We start from the raw sequence: 22,231 nt of genomic DNA on the forward strand, positions 1-22,231 counted from the left end.
AATTTATTCTGATAAAAGGGTTGATAGGCATACATAAAATACAGGTTGAAACTTCTGATTTAAACTATTTAAGCACAGATTTAGCCGCAATCGTCAAAAATAAATATGCGAAATAGTTTCTCTAAGCGAGTTCTGTTTTATTATAAAATATAATAATAAATAATAATATTATATTTAGTCATTGCATGCTTCATTTCAGTTCTTTTAAAACTAAAAAAAATTTCAAGTATTTTGTTATTTCATTCTTCAAAGAATCAAGAAAATACTTCAAAATTAAAACATGTTTTTAGTATAAGTTTCCTCATTTACACGAGGCAAAAGAGTTCGAAGTCGGGATTGCAATTTGTGGATTTGATAATATAAATAACGAATTGTTATTAGTAGATGGTGAATAGCATTCTTTACTTGCACAATATATAATTGAAAATGACCTTATCAATTTGCATAAACTGAAAATTATTAAAATAATCGAAACTAGACAATATTCAATGAAATTTTTACAAAAATGTGTTACTCTGTTCGATCGCAATTATTTAATAAGTAGAACTTAAAAATAATAATAATAAACTCACACAACAAATATCTCAATTAAAGATTATTTTAACGTATTTTTCGTTCAAAAATTCGGAGTTTTAACGCCTTTTATGATCACGATGAAAAAATAAATAAAATATTTAAATGGAAGATGAAATGTTTCAGAGTTTCTGATTGCTTCGAATCATTTTCTGTTCGTTGCATAGCACTAATAAATGGACAGAAAAAAAGACGACTTCGATCGGTAGCTCCACCTCTTTCCTCCTCCTATCGTCTCCGATTGGTGTTTCTCTTTCTCACGATCTCGTTCCGTGATCTTTCCCGAACGTCCTATTGGGGAGGATCTACTGCACTTGAGGGTGACCAATCGTAGCTTAGTTCAATTCTAACTAACAGAGACAGGGAATCCTATTGATCGGAAGAATGATTTTCAATCAAACGCTTCTTTCCGTCTGTTTTACGGTCATTTTACAATTTTGATTGCGTGAATCTGGCAGAGATAAAAACTCACAAGAACACATATAGTTTAATTAAACAAAAGACAAACGTTTTATTCGACAGAATCATTTCAAAACAAAGCATTCTTCATTTTCTTTTTTTTTTTCTTTCGTCGGGCCGTCCACACTTTTTTCTAAATCACTTATTTAGGCTAAGATTAGTCATTTATTTTCTCTATTCTTTTATAAACGTTAAAATATAATTTACAGAATTGCGAAACATTAGTAAATGAGAATGAATGGAAGAAACGAAGAATGTAGGGAGAATGTAGAGGGAAAACACATATTCTAATGCTTTTTAACTACTGTTTATTAATAGCTTTTTCATTTTTTTTTTTTTTTTCTTGGTTTATAAAACTCATCCCTACTTTTAAAATTAAAGTTGTTGCCATTACAGTATAAAACAAATTTTAAAAAGCTAGGAACAAAGCATTACTGTATTATACTAAAACTGTGAAAGATAATTACACTATTTCTTACGGACTTATTTCCTTGTTGAAGATGACACATCGAATTTGTAACCCGGAATCAACGAGTAAAAATTTGACTATTGGCCTTGATGTACTAAATTTTCTAACGAAGTCACGGAAAAAATTCAGGAGGAGCTCCCTAATAAAAAGGAGGGGGTGATGATAATCCGGAACAGTCGTTTTCAACTTGTTTCCTAAAGTGTGTGTTCCGAACAGCCATTTCAGTCGTGGCCACTCGCCGCCACACAAGAAGACAAGAAAAAAAGGGATCATCCTCCGAACTGAGTTGCCGACCTTTCATCGATTTGTGCATCGATAAGTCTAGGACCTACGAGTGTTTTAAGGTATTTATCATCTCGCGAAGTTACTGTCAGCTCTTTCTCTCTCGGTCAGAGCGGCGTTAGGTTTATCCCTTTTATCCCTTTCACTTTAGCAATTGTGCTAAGCATCTGAAATGATCGTAAAACTTGTAAACAATATCTTATAAATTATCGTAGAACTTGTAAATAATATTTATCAATAAACGGGTATTTTTGGTAAATGTTAATTTGTGGAGTGTACTGTACAGTACATCCTCCCCCATCCGCCTCCATTCCGGGTCCGGAAGACCGCGAACACACCGCTCGCGTGATAAATAACGTAACGCCCACCGACGTTTCCGTGTCCGGAAGACACGGTGGTGTCAGTTCTGACAAGGTGCAAGGAGAGGTGCCTGATCACACAATAATACAATTTTAATGACTACGTAAATGTTTATTTGAGAATAATATTCCATTTACACTTGAACAATACTTATGCTATTTATACAACCCTTGTAGTCAGGGCCGGATTTAACAATTAGAGGCCCGTGGGCACAAATACGGTGGGGCTCCCCCTTTAAGAGTAGGCAAATTTGATGATTTAGAAAATTTACACAAAATACTGTACAGTACTTTCAACTAGAAAGTTGTAAATTTAATTTTAAAATAAGGTTATTGTAAACAAACGTATATTTTATTGCGTAAAACTAATTATTTTAGTTTAATAAATTAAAAAATACCTAGTAAAATTTTTCTCGAAATTTTCCGATATGCTTCATAGGTTTTTTCCCGGGTTTGTTTTCTCTGCCTGTGGTGCCATGATTAGGCCACACTAGACGGTCTCGGTAATAGAAAAAAAATTGTTTAAACATAGTTTTGTGGGAGCCCCTATTTTGTGGGGGCCCTGGGCACCGGCCACAAATGCCTTTATGTAAATCCGGCCTGCCTGTAGTATTACGATTTTAAAATTGCACGACACCCCTTCAAGCGATACTGTGGCTGAAAAACATTGTCGTTTAGGTTAGTGTGTACAAAATTAAATATTTATATTTAAGAGTTACAAGAAAATCCCAAAATAAAAGTTGATTTTAGAATTTTCTACTTTACTACTGTTTATTGCTATTTACTACTGTTTTAAATATTAGGCTATACTTATATGTATAATGGAAACACTACGTATTGTAGGATATAAATTTCACTTCAGATGTGTTTGAAAGACTTTATTTTAAATTAAAGATTTTCCTTATTTTTGGTATTTTAATACTTTTAATGTCGTTAACTGCCCGTTTCTTTTTTCATCGAAAAATAAACCAGCAACGAGTTTCTCAATTTCTCTGCCACATTTCAAACTTTGGTTCCGCCATCTGTTTTCATATTTTATTCAAAACTTTGTTATATTTTTAACTATTATAAAATGGCAGTAAGCTTAATTTTGAGGGTGGAATGACTTTTAACAAAAAATTGTAAATGCTAATAACAAGTAAAATCGTCATTAAATTTGACCCTACTAAGATGCAGACGACCCTCATTATATCCCCTCCCCTCGACCTTTAACCGCTAAAATTTAATAGCATGAATCCCTCTAATAATCAAACCTCCCTGCAAAACTTCAGAAATTTTCGACAAAAAGAACAGGAATTATTTAGCTTGAAAGAGGATGGACAAAACGATACAACGTCTTACACACACTAACATTAATACATACAGAAATTACTATCTGAATTTTTCTGCATTTCTCGCTGTTTCAAGAAAAAGTATGGCGATCCGGCAAAAAATATAAAGAAGAGTCATTTTTTGACGAATCGCCATACATTCCCTCTGTATATCAGCTCGAGAAGTAAAAACGAAACTTTTTTTTCTATTCTGATTTGGTATTAAATTTTATTGAGCCTTTATTAAATATAAAGACGACTTGATGAATTGTTTTAAAATACACTTGTGTTCATCATCAGTCATCTCCTTTTATCATTTAGTATGATTGTTATCGTCATTGAATGATCGTATAATTGTGATAATATGCGAAGCGCCCACTATGCATCCGCACCACTTGACGTCGTGGTAAAAGACACCTAGGGCTATTTTGTTTAATGTCAATGTTGTTATTGTTACGAAGTCAAGAGAGCGGTCGCGAGCGCAGACGATCGGATTCGGAATGGAGGAGATCTGAGAGACGGCGCGTCAGAGTTAATTGGAGTCAACTTCCGTTATAGGACCGAGTGACGACTCGTTGAGTAAAAGAGGAATAGGAGGCGACTGTTTCGTTGGGCCGTCAGTTCCGATAATAAAACAGTAGCGCACGGCCGAGAGGTCAAAAGATGACGGGAAAGCGTCCCTTCGCCGCAAACTGAGTTCTCAGGTAGTAAAGGATAAACAACAACGTCAGTTGTCAAAATATGTATGATGAAATCGAAAAAGATTTTTGATAAAATCCGGCTTCTCACACAATTAAGCTTGATTTTACTTTCCCGTCTCTGTTATATATAACAGAGAATAATTATGGCGATCGGTAAAAAATGATCCTTCCAACATTTTTACAGTTTGGCGCTCGAAACCTTGAAATGTCGAAAAATACAAAATCACTGTGATTCTTCCCTAATGTATGGATGTTAGTGTGTGTAATGGGCATAATTTTGTTTTCACACTTGTAAAGGTCGCTTTTAGCGTCCTATGTCGAAAAGCCACGCGACAGAGATAATTGGACCCACCTGGCGTTGGGGCCATAAACGGCCGGAAAGATCAAAGGAGTAGCGTCTCCGTTTAAGGGTCAATGTGTTTGCCACGTGCCGGCCGGCTTGGGGAAAAATGTAAACAAGGGAAGGACGCGAACGTAAGCTACTCGTCTGGAAATAGGGCGGACGTCTTTGGAAGCTCCCAGGGGAGAAGAAGAATCTGATTTGGCGCAAGTGTTCGCCGTAGAATCCCTTAAAAGCTAAGGGTGGCGAGGGAAACGAGGAGAAGGGCAAGAGACTGATAATACGGTGGTCTCAGGCACTTGGACAGCCCGCTGAGCATAGAGAGAGTGTTCTCCTCTGACAACGATCTCAGGGACGGGTAAGTGCGGAGATTCGACAGGCCGTATAGTTGAGCCAACTCCGAAAAGGCGACCTGAATTCCCCGAAGTTTAACAGTCCCAATAGACAAGCCGACGTGAGATACCACATCTTTGTTGATAGCGTATGTAATGTTGTCGAACATTGTACATCTTGTAAATATTTGTTGTGTAAATAAACTGTATATATTTACTTGTTGAGTGTGAAGGTGTAGCTTTCCTCGAACCATCTTACGGACATTCTCGAGTCACGAAACCCAACTCGAGACGATTCATCGTAAAGATCGTGACGGATTAATAAGGATCTTCACTACACTCCTGTACCTTTTGTCGAAAATCTCGGAAATTTTGTGTATAAAGGCATTCTGGTAGCATTACCTGACGTATAAAGGGCCACAATCATTACAAATTGCTCTTCGGATTTTCAAAAATTCAGATAACGCTACTGCAGAATAAATGAATAATTTGACATTTTTATAATTTCATTTCTTAGAAAAAAATTATTTTAACTTAAAATAGTTCAATAATCCTGTTTCTAATAAATATTATTTTAACAAAATAATTCTTTCTAAAATATTTCAATCCGGTTAATGTTTTTACGTAACACGTAAAGTAAAAACATGAAGAAATCGTAATAAGTCACGCGTCGTTAAAAATATATTTCAACAATACGTAATGAATGGTTAAAATGTATTGTTGGCTTTTTCTATTGTAAGTGGCTATTGTTAAGCGTAAATTAGTTCGAAAGTTTCACGTTTTTCTTCATTTTTCTCAGACTTCCCGGAAATTTCTGATTAACTATACTTCAGGAATGTATGGAAGGCAGAAAAGGCTTTCTGTGTTCCGTATCTTGAAGACATCATCGAACGAAAAGGCCGGCGGATAATGAAGAGGGATCTTTGTGTTCGCATCTTTAAAACTTCTCGATAGAAGACAGCAGACGGTGAAAGGCTCTGTGTGTCTCGCATCTTTAAGGCCCGCCAGATGAAGACGGGAAATTCGGCCGAGAGGCAGAGAAGGCTTTCTGTTTCACGTTTATTTAAGGCTATCTTGGGTAAAGTCAGGAGATGCGCCGTGAGGTAAAGAGCCTCCCGGTTGCATCTTCTGTCTTCATTAAGTTATTAATGTTTATCCGTATTAAGTAAATATAATTATCATAGGTTATTAACCTATGATAATCATGGTGATGTTCCCTCTAAGCTGCGCGGCCGCGCACTGCTGAAATTGTTGCCGCGCACGAGAATTTATGTGCCGCGCAGGCGAGCATGCACACTGACTTGAATTGTTTATTTCCATTTTATCCTTATCGATATAAAATGGCTGCCTTTACAACTTGAATAAGGAGAGCTTATTTATATTGTGATAGAATCGATGACAGGAATAAAAAAAAATTGATAGAATATTGCAAGTAGCCCACACCCTAGGTTACAAGAAAAAAGCACTATTGTTGGATTATTCCAAGCGTATGAAAGAAACAAAGAAAGAAAAGACTTAAAAAATGCTCCCTTTAGACGCTTAAAGTTTACGTATAATAGTGATTTGAATAGTCTTATAAAAGAAGTTGCTAATCGAAAACAAGCTAGAAAGGTTTTAAAAAGAGCCCCAAACTTATCTTTATCATTCCTTAAAATCTTCTATAAGATAAAAAGTTTTAATATGACTCATTTCTGAAGCGTGTTCGAACAATTTAAGTGTCTTTGAAATTTAAGTGTTTAGTTTATAAGACTGGAAGTAATGAATGAATGTAAAATTTCTATAGCTTTGCGAATAAGATGTTAACTCTTTTATGTCCTTAAATAATATATTTTTCTTTATATTTATTTTCAGATCTCCTGTATTGTTATAACGGTAAAAATATGTTGAAATAATAAAATAATTATGTTAAGCACCAACCTCTCGCGGTTTAGCTCGTGGCTGCTACATACCAAAATATCGTATAACGCTTCCAATAATTCTATCCATTAACCACTCGTAGGGTTTAATTGCATTGTTTTAAGGTAATAATGGAACAAAGAAAGGCAAAATAGATAATAGTACAAAATATAAAATTTTAAAATCATTTCAGTAGTTACTTGTTGATTCACGGTAGTTTTAAATATTTCTAGCCATTTTTAAAAGGTCAGCTTGGAAGAATAAACGTGTTTCTACCTGATACGCGGAGCTTCGCTACTTTATATCGAGACACGTGATGTCATGGGTCGATCCGTAGTCACGTGGTTTTAAAGGAACGATAGATGTTCATTTTCTTCGGAAAACGCGAGTTTAGAGAATATCTCAGAGTTCTATTTAATCACTTGGCTACGAACCAACTTAAAATATTTAGTGGAGATAATTTCCAGTTACTTGAAATCGATATAAATATGCTATTTTATAAATGATAATAATAATATTAATAAATATATAAATAAAGAATGTGTGGACCAGAAATAGAAAATTTCACGAAAACATTTCATGTTTTACAAAAAGATATTGATATTACTTGTAGAATAATAAAACAAAATTATTTAATTATTTCTTTTGTTTTGCCGAGCTCAAAGTGTCGACCACAGAACTAAAAAAATCTAATTATATTCCAGGTAATATCCAGTCATTGTTTTATATAAAGTTAAAATTTGTTTGACCTGTAATACCATCAAAACTATTTTGTTATTCTTCAATGTGGTTTTCACCGAAACATCTCAGCTAACAATGTGGAAAACATAATTACTCAACTGATACAAATTTTCTTGAAACAATAGAAACCATTTTGTTTAAAAATCAATTTCTTTAAAAAGGATCTTTCTTTTTAAAAAATAATTGATGAAACTTCACAGTTAAGAACGATAAGTTCAATCGTTGTTATTTTATCTGGACCGCATTTCATCAGAGAAAAAGACTACTGGGTTTTATCTTCGTTGTTCTTTATTTTACTATGCATTTAGGGTGCAATCTTTTGGTCTAAGTTGCACCCCTCAGCAGCTAGCAGCTGCACTAGCAGCCAAACTAAAAATTAAAAACAACATCTATATCAATAAAATTAAAAATAACGAAAAACTAGACGAAGTAGGAGTGGTATATGAAATAAAATGTACATGCAAAAAACCAGCAATTTACATAGGAGAAACAGGAAGACAACTCAGAACTCATTAACACTTCACAAACAAATTAATTACCTGGCCCGTGGCACTAAGTGAACTCACACAGAACGAGACAATCTTAAAATCTTCAAACGTTGCCTCATAGAAAGCTTCAACAAATATGGACCAAACTAGACAAGTAACTCTTTTCCTATCCTTACTGTAGTTTATATACTTTACTGCACTCTGTTGATCTGCCAGGGTTGCCAGATTGGCTTTTTTGATGCCAAATTTCGAAATTTGGCATCAAAAAGTTAGGAGAATTAAGTATCTAACTTTGATATAAATCGCTTTAAATTTCGTCTAAGTGTTAATTCCTTTGCTTCAATCGTGAATTTCAATTGACCCTAGTTAGCTTTATGGCAACATATTCGTGTCATTGTTGGCTACAAAATTATAACTACGTGTTCGATACAATCAGCTGATCTTAATGGCCAAATTGTTCACTTGCTGATAAAACAACGAGAAAAAAAATTACGTAATTTGTTACCAACCTGATGAAAACACAGAAAATTTCACGTATTCAGCTCGTTGGCGGTGACCGCCTATCTTTGTTTAGTGATTTTATCCATTCGGCCGCTGCTGTGCAGCTTTCTTATGACGTTTGACATTGAAAGCCAGAAGTATTTTGGTTTCGTTGAAAAAGTAGAGTCCAAAATAAAATTTATGCGAATAATTTATATTTATTATAAACTGCTGATAAGTAATTTACAATTGTTTTCTTTGCGATCTATTAACCAGAATTAAAATATTTTCTTAAATATCAATATATTCTATTGTGTTGATTTGGGATTTCCCGACGGGGTCGGTATTGAACCTTTAGGGGCTGATGAATGTTTGTGGGAATGGCTAAAACTTTCAAATATAAAAAAGTTATTTAAAATTTACACATTTTTTTTGCTCTTAAATAAACATTGGATGATGTTTTTTAAAAATTATATAAAAGGTTATGGCCAATGTTCCCTCTAAGTTGCGTGGATCTATGTGCTGCGCAAACGAGCGTGCACACTGATTTTAATTGTTGTTTACTTATTTCTCACTCTGTCTGCGACATGATTATCGCTACGTATATTTCGATTAAATACATTAAATCATTGGCAAAAGAAAATATTTTGTATGGAAGTATGTTTTAAAATAAATTTTAATCTCTACTTTATAATTAATTATTTTAATTTTTATAGGAAAAAATAAGTTTTTTTTATATGCCCAGCAAAATTTTTTGCTCAGAGAAATGTATGTTCTGCTCAGCTACAAAAAAAATTAGATTGAACATTGGTTATGGCATATATACTCTATATAATATTGGTTAATATATATATAGTACTGTACATAATATTGAAGGGATAAAGAAAAAAAATTTTTTTAATGCATTCAATACATGAAAACGAATGGGAACCCTTGTATTAATTTGTAATTAGTTAATACAAGGGTATTTATTAATTGTATTATTAATTAACCTTTCATTTATATTACTTTGTAGCGAACCGGAACCAATTTTCCATTTTACTTTCCTGGCTTTTTGTGTATATAACACGGTAAAGTACTGGAATCGTATCAACTTTGACCCTCCGAGATTTTTACCAATTTCGACGAATTCAACCCAAAAAAATTCATACAATGAGTTGCGTAATTTTCCCGTGTGTTATTTAAAAATAATATTTAATTTGTGTCTGGCGCCATCTTTTATGACATTTTGTTATTAAAAAAACGGTTTTTTATTATTAAGTATTATAACAATTCAGGTATTGATATGAAGTTATGATAATGAAATTCATTAAAATAAAAGCATGTTTCAAACAAACTTATGATAAACGCTGTTCTGTATGTTTACAAATTGTAAATGGAAAATTTCAGCAAATTCGAAATCTATACATTTTTTATTGAAACCAAGTGTGCTAATAAATACAGAGTTCTGTCCATCAACAAAAGAGTTGCTTTTTATAGAATTATAAAATTGGAAGGAAATTACATCCGAGAATGAATATCGTAATGTTTTTTAGTTGAAAATGTCAGGAAATTGAAAAAAAAAGTTAAAAAACTATTTTAATTTTAAACCAGTTTTACTTAAACCATTTTATTATTATACACGAATAAAAATTTTAGGTTTCGAAGGAAAATTATATCTAAGTGTTAATATTGCAATGTGTTTTTAGGTCTATATTTCAAATGAATTTCTTTGGACATATTGACATTCACACAGTTATTCTCCTGTGTGGATCCGAAGGTGTTTATCTAAGTAATCCTTCCTTGAAAACTTTCGTTTACACTCATCACAAGTGTAAGGCTTTTCTCCAGTGTGTATGCGAAGATGTTTAATTAAGGTTCCCTTTTCTCTAAACTTCTGTTTACACTCATCACAGGTATAAGGCTTTTCTCCAGTGTGGGTGCGAAGGTGTCTAATTAATGTCTCTCCTTTTTCTAAACTTCTGTTTACACTCATCACAAGTGTAAGGCTTTTCTCCAGTGTGGGTGCGAAGGTGTCTAATTAAGTTTCCCCTTTGTATAAACTTCTGTTTGCACTTATCACAAGTGTAAGGCTTTTCTCCTGTATGTATTCTTTCATGATTTTGCCAATGTTGTTTCGTTTTGAAATTCTTCTTGCAGTATTTACATGAAAGTTTCTTTCGGTTCCTTCTATCTGCAATTAAAAAAATTGTTCTAAGTAACATTTTATCTGTCTATAATCAATTAATTTTCTTCAATCACAACAACAATTAACCACTACTAATATTTAACTAAAAATAAACATTTTTATATCTAAAAGTAGATTTCTGTATCAAACCACAAAACTAATTTAGAGATCATAAAGTTCGAGTATAAATATATCATATTACTAATACTTTCAATCACAGGTAATTAGAGACAACATATTAAAGTAAACAATTTCTGTAAAACATTTTAAAACTGTTTGTATATCTTCCTGCTTTTTCCATTAATCCTTATTCCATGAAATAGGTCTCTCTCCTGCTTCTTCAATTATATTTTACTATGAAAAGCATCGATGCAAATAAAACATTATCAATATATAATTTGTTTCTATAATCTTGGAAAATATTTCTTCTGAACTTTGTGTTTCATCCGAAGAACAACTGAAAGTAATAACAACTCACATTAAAAAATTCTATAAAATTCTAGTTAATTTGACTTTTTTAACATTAGAATGTTTTATTCATAATCCTATTCACTTGTATTGTTAAATGTATAATTGTATTATGTTAAATTCGAATAAAACGAATATTGTATTTTTTAAAAATACTTCATAAAAAGAGGAATTCACAACGTTCAAGCCTGTAAAATACAAATTATTAAGAGTGAATAATGGATTTCATTTTTGCAGGATTCAATTTCGTTCTTCTCCTTTTTTAGTTTCTGTTTTCTGTATTTTCAAGATGAAAATCAGCTAAATGAAAAAAATAAAACAATCTTAAATATCAGACAAATTCATATTCAAAGTATTTAGTACTAGTGATTAAAATTTCTATTCTCTACGCTAAATCTTTTAATATATATAAATTCCCTTCTTTAATTATTTGATATTAACAGAGTACACATTTAGTAACATTACAATACATTTTTCGGAAATCTTCTCTGGTATTCGAATTTTAACTATGATTACATTAATTAATTAAAGATGCTTTTATTAAATTTTATCACTTACTTCATTAAAAATCTATCAACGGGTTTCTTAACTTACCCGGCAACAAGCTTACTTTTTAGGGTAGGGATGAATTTCATAAAAAATTCAGTATGTCAATGGGAATAACGAGTAAAATCATTATTAAGTTAGACCCTACTGGAGATATGACACCCGACCCTCGTTTGTCTGTTCACCCCCTCGACCTTTAACCACCAAAATTGAATAGCATCAATGCCCCTAATACAGAAATTTTCTAGAAAAAGCGAATGAGTTATCATGCTTCAAAAAAAGGTGAACAAAATAGTGCCTTTCACACACCTACACGAACGTTCATATACACAGAAAAATTCCTCCAAACTTTTTTTCTCAATTTCTTGACGTTTTATGGTTAAGAGTTTAAAAAACTAAAAATCTCGAAAGCTCATTTTTTCACTGATCTATTCAAACTATTCATTTTTTCACTGATCTATGAAAGCTCATTTTTTCACTGAACTATTGCGATCAATAGTTCCCCTCGGTTATAGGCCTATATGACAACCAGGACAGTGATTATTAACTTCTTAAAACTCTCAACAAAACTTTCAATTGGACGAACTGACCCAGTCTTTCAAATGATAAAATACTGGAACTTGTTACATAGAAATTTTCAAGAAATAACTAACAAAAATAAATTTAACCCAAACATAAGAAAAACCCTCTCGGTCAGATCTTCAAAGTAACGTTCTAACCGAAAAGAAGAAAAAAAAAACCAACGATTCTGCTGATCAAAGACTTTTTCCTGCATAATCAATTCTAACAATGATAATTGATATACACCAAAAAGAAAATTAATTGTACATTATTTAACGATAAAATGTTGACACTGATTACCGATCTAATACACGTTTCATCTATTGTTTTAATGAAAACATTTTATTTCTAAACAAAAGTCTTTATACGTAATTAGTCAATATCTTACATAAATTATATGTATAATATTGTTATATAACTTTAGTGAAAAAAAATCATATTTTTTTTGTAAATTTAGATAACAACTTTATAATTATTTAATAATTTAGGGACTACAGGAATTTCATTTGAATTTTAAAGTAATTCGATCATTTATTACTTTAGTTTTTAAAAATTGACTCGGGAAGGATTTGATGTAGAACGTTACGGTATTACCGGAAACGTAAATACTGCAAAGTTTATCAACCTGTAGTCCGGGGACTGCTTCAAAGGTTAAATCACGTGATAGGAATATGGCGTCACTGATATATCACGTGATGTCTCCAAAGTTTAGCTAATTCCTCCGAGAGATTAAGTTATCAGGAAACACGTCAGAGATGCGAGGCGTGGCCGAGACGAGTGAGTAGTCACGTAACCGAAAGGAATCGAGAAATGTCACGTGACACGTTTCGTACGCGTCCGCCATCTAATGTACCGCTCTGCGACGACATCGTGCTTAAGCAATGGCGTCTTCGAACGGGGTACACTCGGTAAGTATTCCGACAATATTTTGTTTCTAGCATATTTTATATCGCTAATTTCCAACTAATTATACGTGTTTTGGACATAATTGAGTCAAATTAGTCTAGAAATTATTAATTTTATGGAAGAAACCTCTGAAATAGCCGTACCCCCTAATCTGCACAAGTGCCAATATTAAATCTATATAATATTAATTATTTAACGAAAAGTTGATTTTTACATTACAAACGTTTAAGTATAATTTCGTTTCATGATTTTGTCTAACCGTTAGAGCTAAGGACTAGAATTATCAATATGAGCGTGAAAAAGAAGAAAATCGCTGCTACTCAGAAAACGGGTTTCGAGTTCGTTCCTTTTTACCTTGTTTTTGAAGATTCTTTTAGTGTAATTTCAGCTCACTTCATTTCAAAATTTCGTCTTCTTTCTTCACTTTTACTTCTTAGAAGAGTAAAATTCTGAGTGTTTATTTCCCAGTCTTCTTCAATCTAAAGAAAAGAAAGAAAGAAAAATAGTATTCGTCCAAACAAGGCGAGAGCCTTGACCACTAACTACACTATTGTCTTCGACTACTTCCTGTTTCTTTTGTTTTCTTTCTGCACGTGGTCTAAATCTTTTCCGGGAATAAATTCCTGAACAGAATGGGAATGAATCCCTCTGCGATAGAAACCATAATTTAAAAAATTCCCTAAAGGTAGGAAATAGAGTGTGATTTAGAAGATAAGGGAAGATTTGTTAAAATTCTAGATTTGTAAGGAAATTTTAAAAAGTTGGGGAAAGTCGGGAAATTTACACATAATATCCACCTTTAGCCGAGAGTGTGTTATGCTAATTTACATATTGGGAAAATCGACTGTTTTGGGCCCGTGCATCTGCTTTTGATAAATAGATTAGATAACAAAAAGAGGGCCAGTCTTTCGGATTTCCGATTGAAGCGAATTAGAGGCCCGAACACAAATACAGTCGAGTCCGGATAAGTAGTCACTTTTCTGTGGTCCCGGCCGACTTACATAGGCATTAATGTTAAAAAAACTCCGATTTACTCGACACCGTTTAACTCGTCAGTACTGGACAAGTTGACATACTTTTGTTGTCCCACACTCGGATAAGTCGTCACCCCCTCCTGGAAAAATGAATTCACTCCGCACCTGTGGTGCGAACTCATTTTTTTCAGGAGGGGGAGTCGATTTATTTATTAATATATAATATACACAAATTAATAAAAATGCCTTAACATTTTATATATTTTTATGTATAAAATAATAACAGATAAACAAAAAGACTCATACGACAAATACAATCTACATCAACGTCATACCAGAATCCAATTTTGCATTTTCTCACGCTAGAGGCATTAAGAATCCTTAGACGTTACTTGCCAACAATTGATAATTGCGAAGATGATGTTTTCAAGGCGTTCGTGATCGTTGAAAAAGAAAGTCGAGACAGTTAATTCCAGTTACAAGCAAAAGTAATGCTTTAGTTAAAGAACTACAATATTTAAATAAAGAGATATTCGCGTTTTTCATGAACTATAGAGGGCGCTGAATTTTTACAAAATGGCTACTTTATCTGGGTCGCTTGTAACTAGTAATGTAAAATTAATCATATATTACTGCCCGATATAATGATATATGCTGCTTGCAGCTGTTTATCGAGAAATTTTATAGTAGCAGAACAATTATTGCTAGCGGGATACGTCTATCAAAGCAAGTGAACTAGATCGTTCTATGCATATTTGTGCCCTTTGTGTTAAAAACATCAGCTTTGACATTGTCCTATCAGGGTTAGATTTACAAGTAAAAAGCTATGTAAATTGTTGCTTAGGCTTCGACTTTCAAGCAGCCTCAAACATTTGTACAAAAAAAAAAAAAAAAATCGAATTTTGTAATAAACATTTTTTTTACAAACCAACAAAACATACTTTACTTTTTATTTTGTGTAGTATTTCGTTAATTTTTTTTCTAAGAATTAACGTAAGGTCTTTTTTAAAAAAAAACGATAAAACCAATTTTAAAAAAGATTTTTAAAAGAATGGGTATAAAAATTTAATTAAATTCAGTTATAAAACAGAAGACTAGTGAAACCTCACATCGTTTTTTTCCAATAACCGTATTGAATCAGAGAGATAGTCTGATTTAATTTTTTTCTTTTTATGATTGACTTCTAAAATTGTGAAGGGCTTACATTCAGCTTAAGGCTTCGAAATGCTTAAATCCGACGCTGTGTCCCATACAAAATAACTGGCATTTTAACTTTAAGAAAATAACTTTTAAAATTGACAGCATAACTTGTTCGTGTAAAGTTGGACAATCGGGAAACTGCCAATTCTTAAGTCTAATTCATTCTTTCCCAATTCGGAGAAGCTCATAAATATAACCGACCGATTTCCGAATAATCATCTGTTTTTCGTGTGAGAATAGACGAAAACTTATATTAGGCTCCCGTAAATCTTCGAAATTGCAATTTGGAACGCAACAGAAAGCTTTGCTTCTTTCTATTGTTATTCATATTTACTGCTGATAATACACAAGAATTAATCAAACGACCCAGATGGAATAGTTTTGTTTTTAAACATCAGAGGGCGAGCATCCGGTGAAAAATGCGAATAAAGAATTGAGCATTTCTCTTTCCGAAAATGTGAACGAAGTAAAGAAATAGATGTATAATTATATTTAAAATATAGTATTTTCTTATTCTTTAGATAACTTTCAGAGTCATTTTATAAAATTTAATCCTTCTTAATCTTTCCATGATATTTTTATCTACAGTCACTTCGACTTTTTTATTTTCGCAGCATAATATCGTATTATACACACAAGCGTCCATTTTGCTTTACACGTGTAGCGGACGTAAAAGCTGCTTTATCTTTGCTTGCAGCAAACATAAAGAAACGCGGCCAAAAGTTCGAAGTTGTACACACATTCCGCCAGGTGGCTAGTTTCGTATAAAGCTGCTAGTTCGAATGTTTGAAGTCCCATTTGCTGATTTGCAAAGTTTTTAACTGTTTCGATTTTTGATTTGTGCCTTGTTGCCTACACCTTGTTTGACAAGCCTTGTTGCCTACAACTTCTTTTACGAACTTATCATCATTTAGATATAAGGTAAGCGTCTTCTTTTGTCAACCCTGTGTTTATTTTTCTTGCTAGTTTTTTTCTTTATATTGTATATTAAAATATTATACATATATATACATTCGCGACTCCGGATTAAATTTTTGATTCGTGATAGTATATAAATACTCTTACAGAAACTCCGAACCATTTATTGATTTAACTAACTGAACTTCTAAATATTCGCCCATAAAGCGCTCAAACGAAAAAAAAAAAAAAAATCGAAACATGTAGCAGCTCATATTTGTGAAAACGATAACTTTATGATATTTCATATATGTCATTCATTTAATATATTATTTAAATTAATTGAAACAAATGACAAAATACATTAAAAATGTATTTCTTAATTTTGTTTTTATAAAAAATATTACTAGTATTATTTATATTATCATACAAAACATATAGTATAAAGTTAATATTTAAAAAGAATTTTTTTTATTTGATATTTTGAAAACTAACTCAAAAAGTACATATTATTATTATTTTCATTGTATTTATTAAGCATTATTGGGCTGCAATTTGAAAAAATTTGTAGTAGACAAAAATTCCCACTGTCGTCTGTCCGTCCACGTGTCTTTCCTAATCTCGAGAACGGAATTAGATGAAAAACGAAACCAGATATGGAAACCGTAGGGGACAACAAGCCCCGGCACCAATTAACTAAATAAGAACTTCCGATGAAAACCGGAAGTCACGTTTTTTTTAAATTCAAAACATCCCCCGAAAGCAGTTAATTGACCGGCACGACTCTATTGTTAAAGGAAAAGCATGATGTACAGGGGCAATCCACTACTAATTTGAGGCGGAGAGGATATACTGTATTTTAAATTAAATAAATTAAAAATATGATTAAAAATTGCAGCCCAGCATTTTCACGATGTCACAATAAATAATCGTTCGTAATTAATGTAACATTATGTTCAAATAAAATTCTTTTATAAAATTATACATTTATTTAATTTTTCTTTTCAAAACAGTGATAATTATTGCTTGTTTCTCATAATTATAACTATTCAATGACTAAAAATATATAAATAATTTATTTTGATCAAAATATGTTTTTTCTATGAAAATTTAACAGATAAAATAAAAATTGGGATATTTCTTTTTATATATTGAAGTAATATTTTCAGATTTTAATTTTAATTCTGTTAAAAAAATCTTTAATAACATTTTTTCCATTATAAAATTTGTGAAATATATTATTTTTGTTGTCAAGAATTATCATTGCATAACATATAGGATCATGAATTTGAGTTGCTAAGCTAAAACTTTGATTTTTACTTAAATGTAGTGGTTGTAAATTTCTAGTTACTCGTAAATTTTTTTTCAATTTACTGCAATATATCATCCCACAAAAATGTAGTGATATCGGACCCTCTCATCCTCCCTCACTTGCGGTTTGGTCGGAAAGGGTGCAATCCACCTACACGCGGTAATAAAGGGTTGTAAAAGGGGATAATAAATATAGACAAAGAACCATAAAAGGAAGGGAGAGAAAAGGCGGGAAGGGGGACGGTGAGAGAAGAGTTCGGGACACAAGAGAGAGAGGAAGGGTGAAGTGGTGGTCCCTGAGTGTGGATTAAAGTTTTTTTTTGTGTGGAATATCTGACTGTTTTGGTTTTGCAAGACGAACCGACGGGGCGGAATCCGCTGATTCAGAACGGGTTCCTTACATTGGCGCAGCGACAGGATTGTGGAGCCAGAGCGACAAGATACGACCCAGAATAAGAAGAGGTAGGAAAATTTTGTACTTGGTCGGAAACGAAATTCACGGCGGGATGCTAAGCGTAAAGGGAGTCAGAAAAGAAGTTCTACGGATCGTGGCGGAAGAGCTTTGTGGCACAATAGACTGTAATTTGAAGGTATCAGAGTTAAGGGAGCTTATCATAAAAAGTGACGATTTTGCTAGCGACCCGAATTTCGTATTGGAAATTTTAACCTCGACTGTGGCTGAAAGGAAACAGAAGGAAGAGCAAGAAGCGGAAAGGGAACGGACAGAAGCGGAAAGGGAACGAGAAGCGGAAAGAGAACGCGAACGCCAGCATCAGTTAGAGTTGGCGCGAATCAATGCTAATATCTAGTGATGTAACGAATATTCGGTTACTACCCGGTATTCGGCCTATTTTTCACTATTTGGCCGAATACCGAATAACTAAAAACAGGAGTAAGAAATAACAAAAACACAGTAAATTAATCATTTTGGTAACTTTTATTAATGCTGAAAATTAAACTATAATTAATTAAAGTTAATAAGAAATAGCATCTAACTCTAGTATTAAATTATTTCGCATTAAATAATATTATAGCCTTTATCTAGCCGGATATCTTATGGCATTGATGGCGTTGTAGCTTAGAATGTATCGGGATTAATATTATTGTTTAGTTAATTATGTTATATTCGTATTCGCGTATATTTTTATATTTTTTACGATATTTTAAAATGATTTACGAAACGTTTTATTGAAACTTGTCGTATTTAATGAAAGAATTATTTATCTATTTCTAAAAGATGAGTAACTAATATATAATTTATTTTATATATAAAGCAAAGAAGGAGCATTTTTCATTATATGCAAAAGATAACATTTGAAATCATGTTAATTTTAAAAATATTGACAAGAACAATAGCAACAAAATATCACAAAACTTCACAAATAGAAAACCCCCAATAATATATTTGAACTGTTCCACTGTTCCACAACTGGGCAGAAACTAGACCATATGTCCCCACTAAAGTATATCCTTAGGGCACTATTCAGTCTACAAATACGTAGTAAAAACAAAATTTTAGAGTTAAAAAGATCGATTGCAAATAAAATAACTTGTAAGTTATAACTTACATCTAAATACCAACAACTGCCGAATCATATTGGGCTATTCACGGCTGTTACGTAAATTATAAACCAGTTTTGGCTCTAGAGGTAGACGTTAGGCTCTATCTTACATTAACTTTAATAATTATAATAATTTAGACCTACTGGAAGAAAAAATCGTAGTGACATTGGGCCAATAGAGAGCAGAGTGCGCGATCCTTGCCATAATGCGGTTTGCGCGCCAATTTTCGTACGTGCGTTAATCAAGCCGAATAGTTTGGCCGAATATTCGGATATTCGGCTGAGGCCAAATATACTATTCGTTACATCACTACTAATATCCAAAGCAGAACGAGTAACGGTGATCCTAGCTTTGCGGACAGCCACCCGGGTAATGAGCCCGTAATAAGTATCGAGAAATTGATTAAAAGCGTGAAAACCCTAACGCTGCCAGTTCAACTAGGTCTGAGAATTTGAACCTATTTTTCTTATCCATAGAGCGAGCATTCGAATCAGAGAATGTGCCGGAAGAGATGAAAGCGGAGATATTGATGAATGTTCTGGGGGAAAAGGCCGCAAAAATCTTGATCTATATAACCGGAGACGAATTAAGGGATTATTTCAGTGTTAAAAAATTAGTGTTACGAGAATATGAACCGTCAGCCCAATGCTGTCTAGAGAATTTCCGAAGTGCTAGACGTAGGCCCGACGAGAACCACATGCAATTTATGTCGAGGCTAGCCGCCGCGTGGGGATATTATTGCGAATTGAGGAAAGTGAAGGACCTGGAAGCCTTAAAGCAACTGATTGTTTCGGACAGATTATTCCAGACATTGGATGCCGACACGGCGGCTCACATAAGCGTTCGTCAGGGAGATGGCTGGTTTAACCCTATCGACATGGCGAGAGAGTGCTATCTGTATTTTGAAAGCAAAGGGAAATCACTAACCGAGACATACGACGACTCGCAAAGATTGCGGCGCCTTTCAGAACGCCAGGGTGCTAGTCAGAAGTACGTTCCCCGCCACTGAGAGACGAGAGGCAGAAAAACGGACCTGACTATCGCCAGGACATAAGACGGAGAGAGTGCTATATCTGTAAATCAACTGTGGGGCCGGGAGTTGAGAATATAAATAATAATAATAAATAATTACTGTTTTCTTCCTATTCGAAGTCTAATTTTAGTTTCTAGAATCCGTTTTTTTTGTGTGTTTTGTAAATAATTTAACAGGACAACTAACTTAAACGGACATCTGTTGGAAGTTCGCCCCCCCCCTGTTGGCAAAGTGGTTGTCGAGTTAAAGTCGTTAAACCCGTGATTTATCCGGTAAACAAGATCGAGATGGTAAAGAAATGGGTGCGCGAGACGATTTAATTGTCACATTCCCGACCTAATTGACAGATCCCCGATCGTAGATCGTGGGAGCAACTGAGGGATCGACCGACCGGGGTAAGTTTGGGTCATCGGGTTGCACCGAGTTCAAAGCGGAATCTGTCCGGCTTTCCATCGAGGGCAGGGCCGGCCATTCGGGGGGGTGCGGCGGATGCTACGCACCGGGGCCCCGCGATTGAGGGGGCCCCAACATTATCAAGAATGCAGTATTTTTAGTAATTTTTCTGAAGTAATTAATGTATTAGCAAGAACAAAATCACGCTTTAAATAAACATGCATTAATATATGTTCGTGTTTGTAAATTTTTTTATTTTAGAAAAACATTTGGGCCCAAATAGTTTCTTGCACCCGGGCCCCTTTATCGAGAAGGCCGGCCCTGATCGAGGGAGGCGGTATTCGGAGCCGAGTGGTCCCGGCTGCGCCTTCTCCAAGTCAGAAAACACATTTAGATGTAATTTACGGGACCGTCGTCCGGGGAAGGGCTTGACCCGACTCGGACGGGGAGCGGCCCGGGAGGGGGAGTTCGGGGATCTTCGGCGACCCCGCAGCCCGAATCGCGTCCCTGGCAACAGACCAGGGACCAATAGAGAAAAGGAAGACCCTCGTTCGGACCAACCAAAAAGCTCGGGGTTTCGGGGAAAGAAAGGTTATAAAAGCCCGAAATTCCCGGGACCGGTGTGTGTGTGTGTGGTGAATCGAGAGCGTCAACCCTTGTGTACGGACTGCAGATACTCGAGCGAGAGAAGAAACCTTAAGGATACCGAGGGAAGACAGAAAAGGAGATTCGAGATTCGAGAGACTCCGGGCGCAGGGACTATAAGGACTCAACTTCCCGACGACTTTCTTCACCTCGGACCTCCAATACCCGATTCGGCGGAGAACACCCAGGATCGACGGAAGAGACAGTACGGCTGCGACACATCCATTCGGCTTTGTCTGTAAGCATGATTGTCTCTAAATAAACGCGATAAAATGGAAAACACGGTCTCAGTGTGAGTCGTCTTTGCGTCCAGCAAACCACTACCCCCATACGGTAAAGGCCCGTTCGAGACATCCTGACCTAAAGCGAGTAGGGTCAACTTCGCCCCTTTCACTAAGAGGCGCAAATCCTCACACAACAGAACACATTTCTAGGTCCTGTCCACAGAAGATAAGGGATACGCCCCTGAACGATAGTCGCACTCAACCCTTAATGGATTGGAGACGGAACGACGTCGCGATAGTGGCGAGTGTAAGGTCAGAACACCTTGAGGGAAAAATGAGCAGCCATTTGAAGTCAGTCCCTAGTACTCAATCTTTACAATACGTTACGGTCAACATAGGTGGGCAAGATACCGAAGCTATTGTAGATTCAGGCACCCGAGTTCCAGTCTTGCGTCCCGAAGATGTTACCAGCTCGAATGACAGACTGGGGAACGATAGTTTTGAGCTCAGCGTTTGGAGAAGAGATTAAGGCACGGACAGTAAAGGTCCCTATTGCTATTAAAGACCGTCGCAACCAAACTTTATTGTCCCCCGTAGAAGTCACGGTGGCACTGACCGAAAAACTGAAGGGCCCTCCTCTCATGCCGCCAGGTATTCTCAAAATGTTGGACGGACAAGCTGGAGTGTATAGACCTCCTCATCTTCGTAATCGTGTTAGTGGAACAGATAGTTGTGAACCAACTGATTGGGACCGAAACCGGTACTCCGATACGAGTGATCGATACATAGATCTTTACAATAAAACATTGTTTGAGAGGACCGATAGTTATAATAGAAAATATCCGAGCCGAAATGATCCTAGTAGTCGTAATTACAGCGACCATGACGATTTTAAACAGGTAAATAATTGGAA

The 22,231-nt window shown here is 34.6% G+C and overlaps 1 pseudogene; it reads right to left on the minus strand.

Moving 5' to 3' along the window:
- Positions 1 to 10,928, minus strand: part of LOC136968845 (zinc finger protein 271-like) — a 29,130-nt pseudogene extending 18,202 nt beyond the window's left edge.
- Between the last annotated feature and the right edge of the window lie 11,303 nt (positions 10,929 to 22,231).

This window comes from Centruroides vittatus, unplaced genomic scaffold (genome assembly GCF_030686945.1).
Source record: "Centruroides vittatus isolate TY-2023 unplaced genomic scaffold, ASM3068694v2 contig_1634, whole genome shotgun sequence".
NCBI classification, from domain to species: Eukaryota; Metazoa; Arthropoda; class Arachnida; order Scorpiones; family Buthidae; genus Centruroides; species Centruroides vittatus.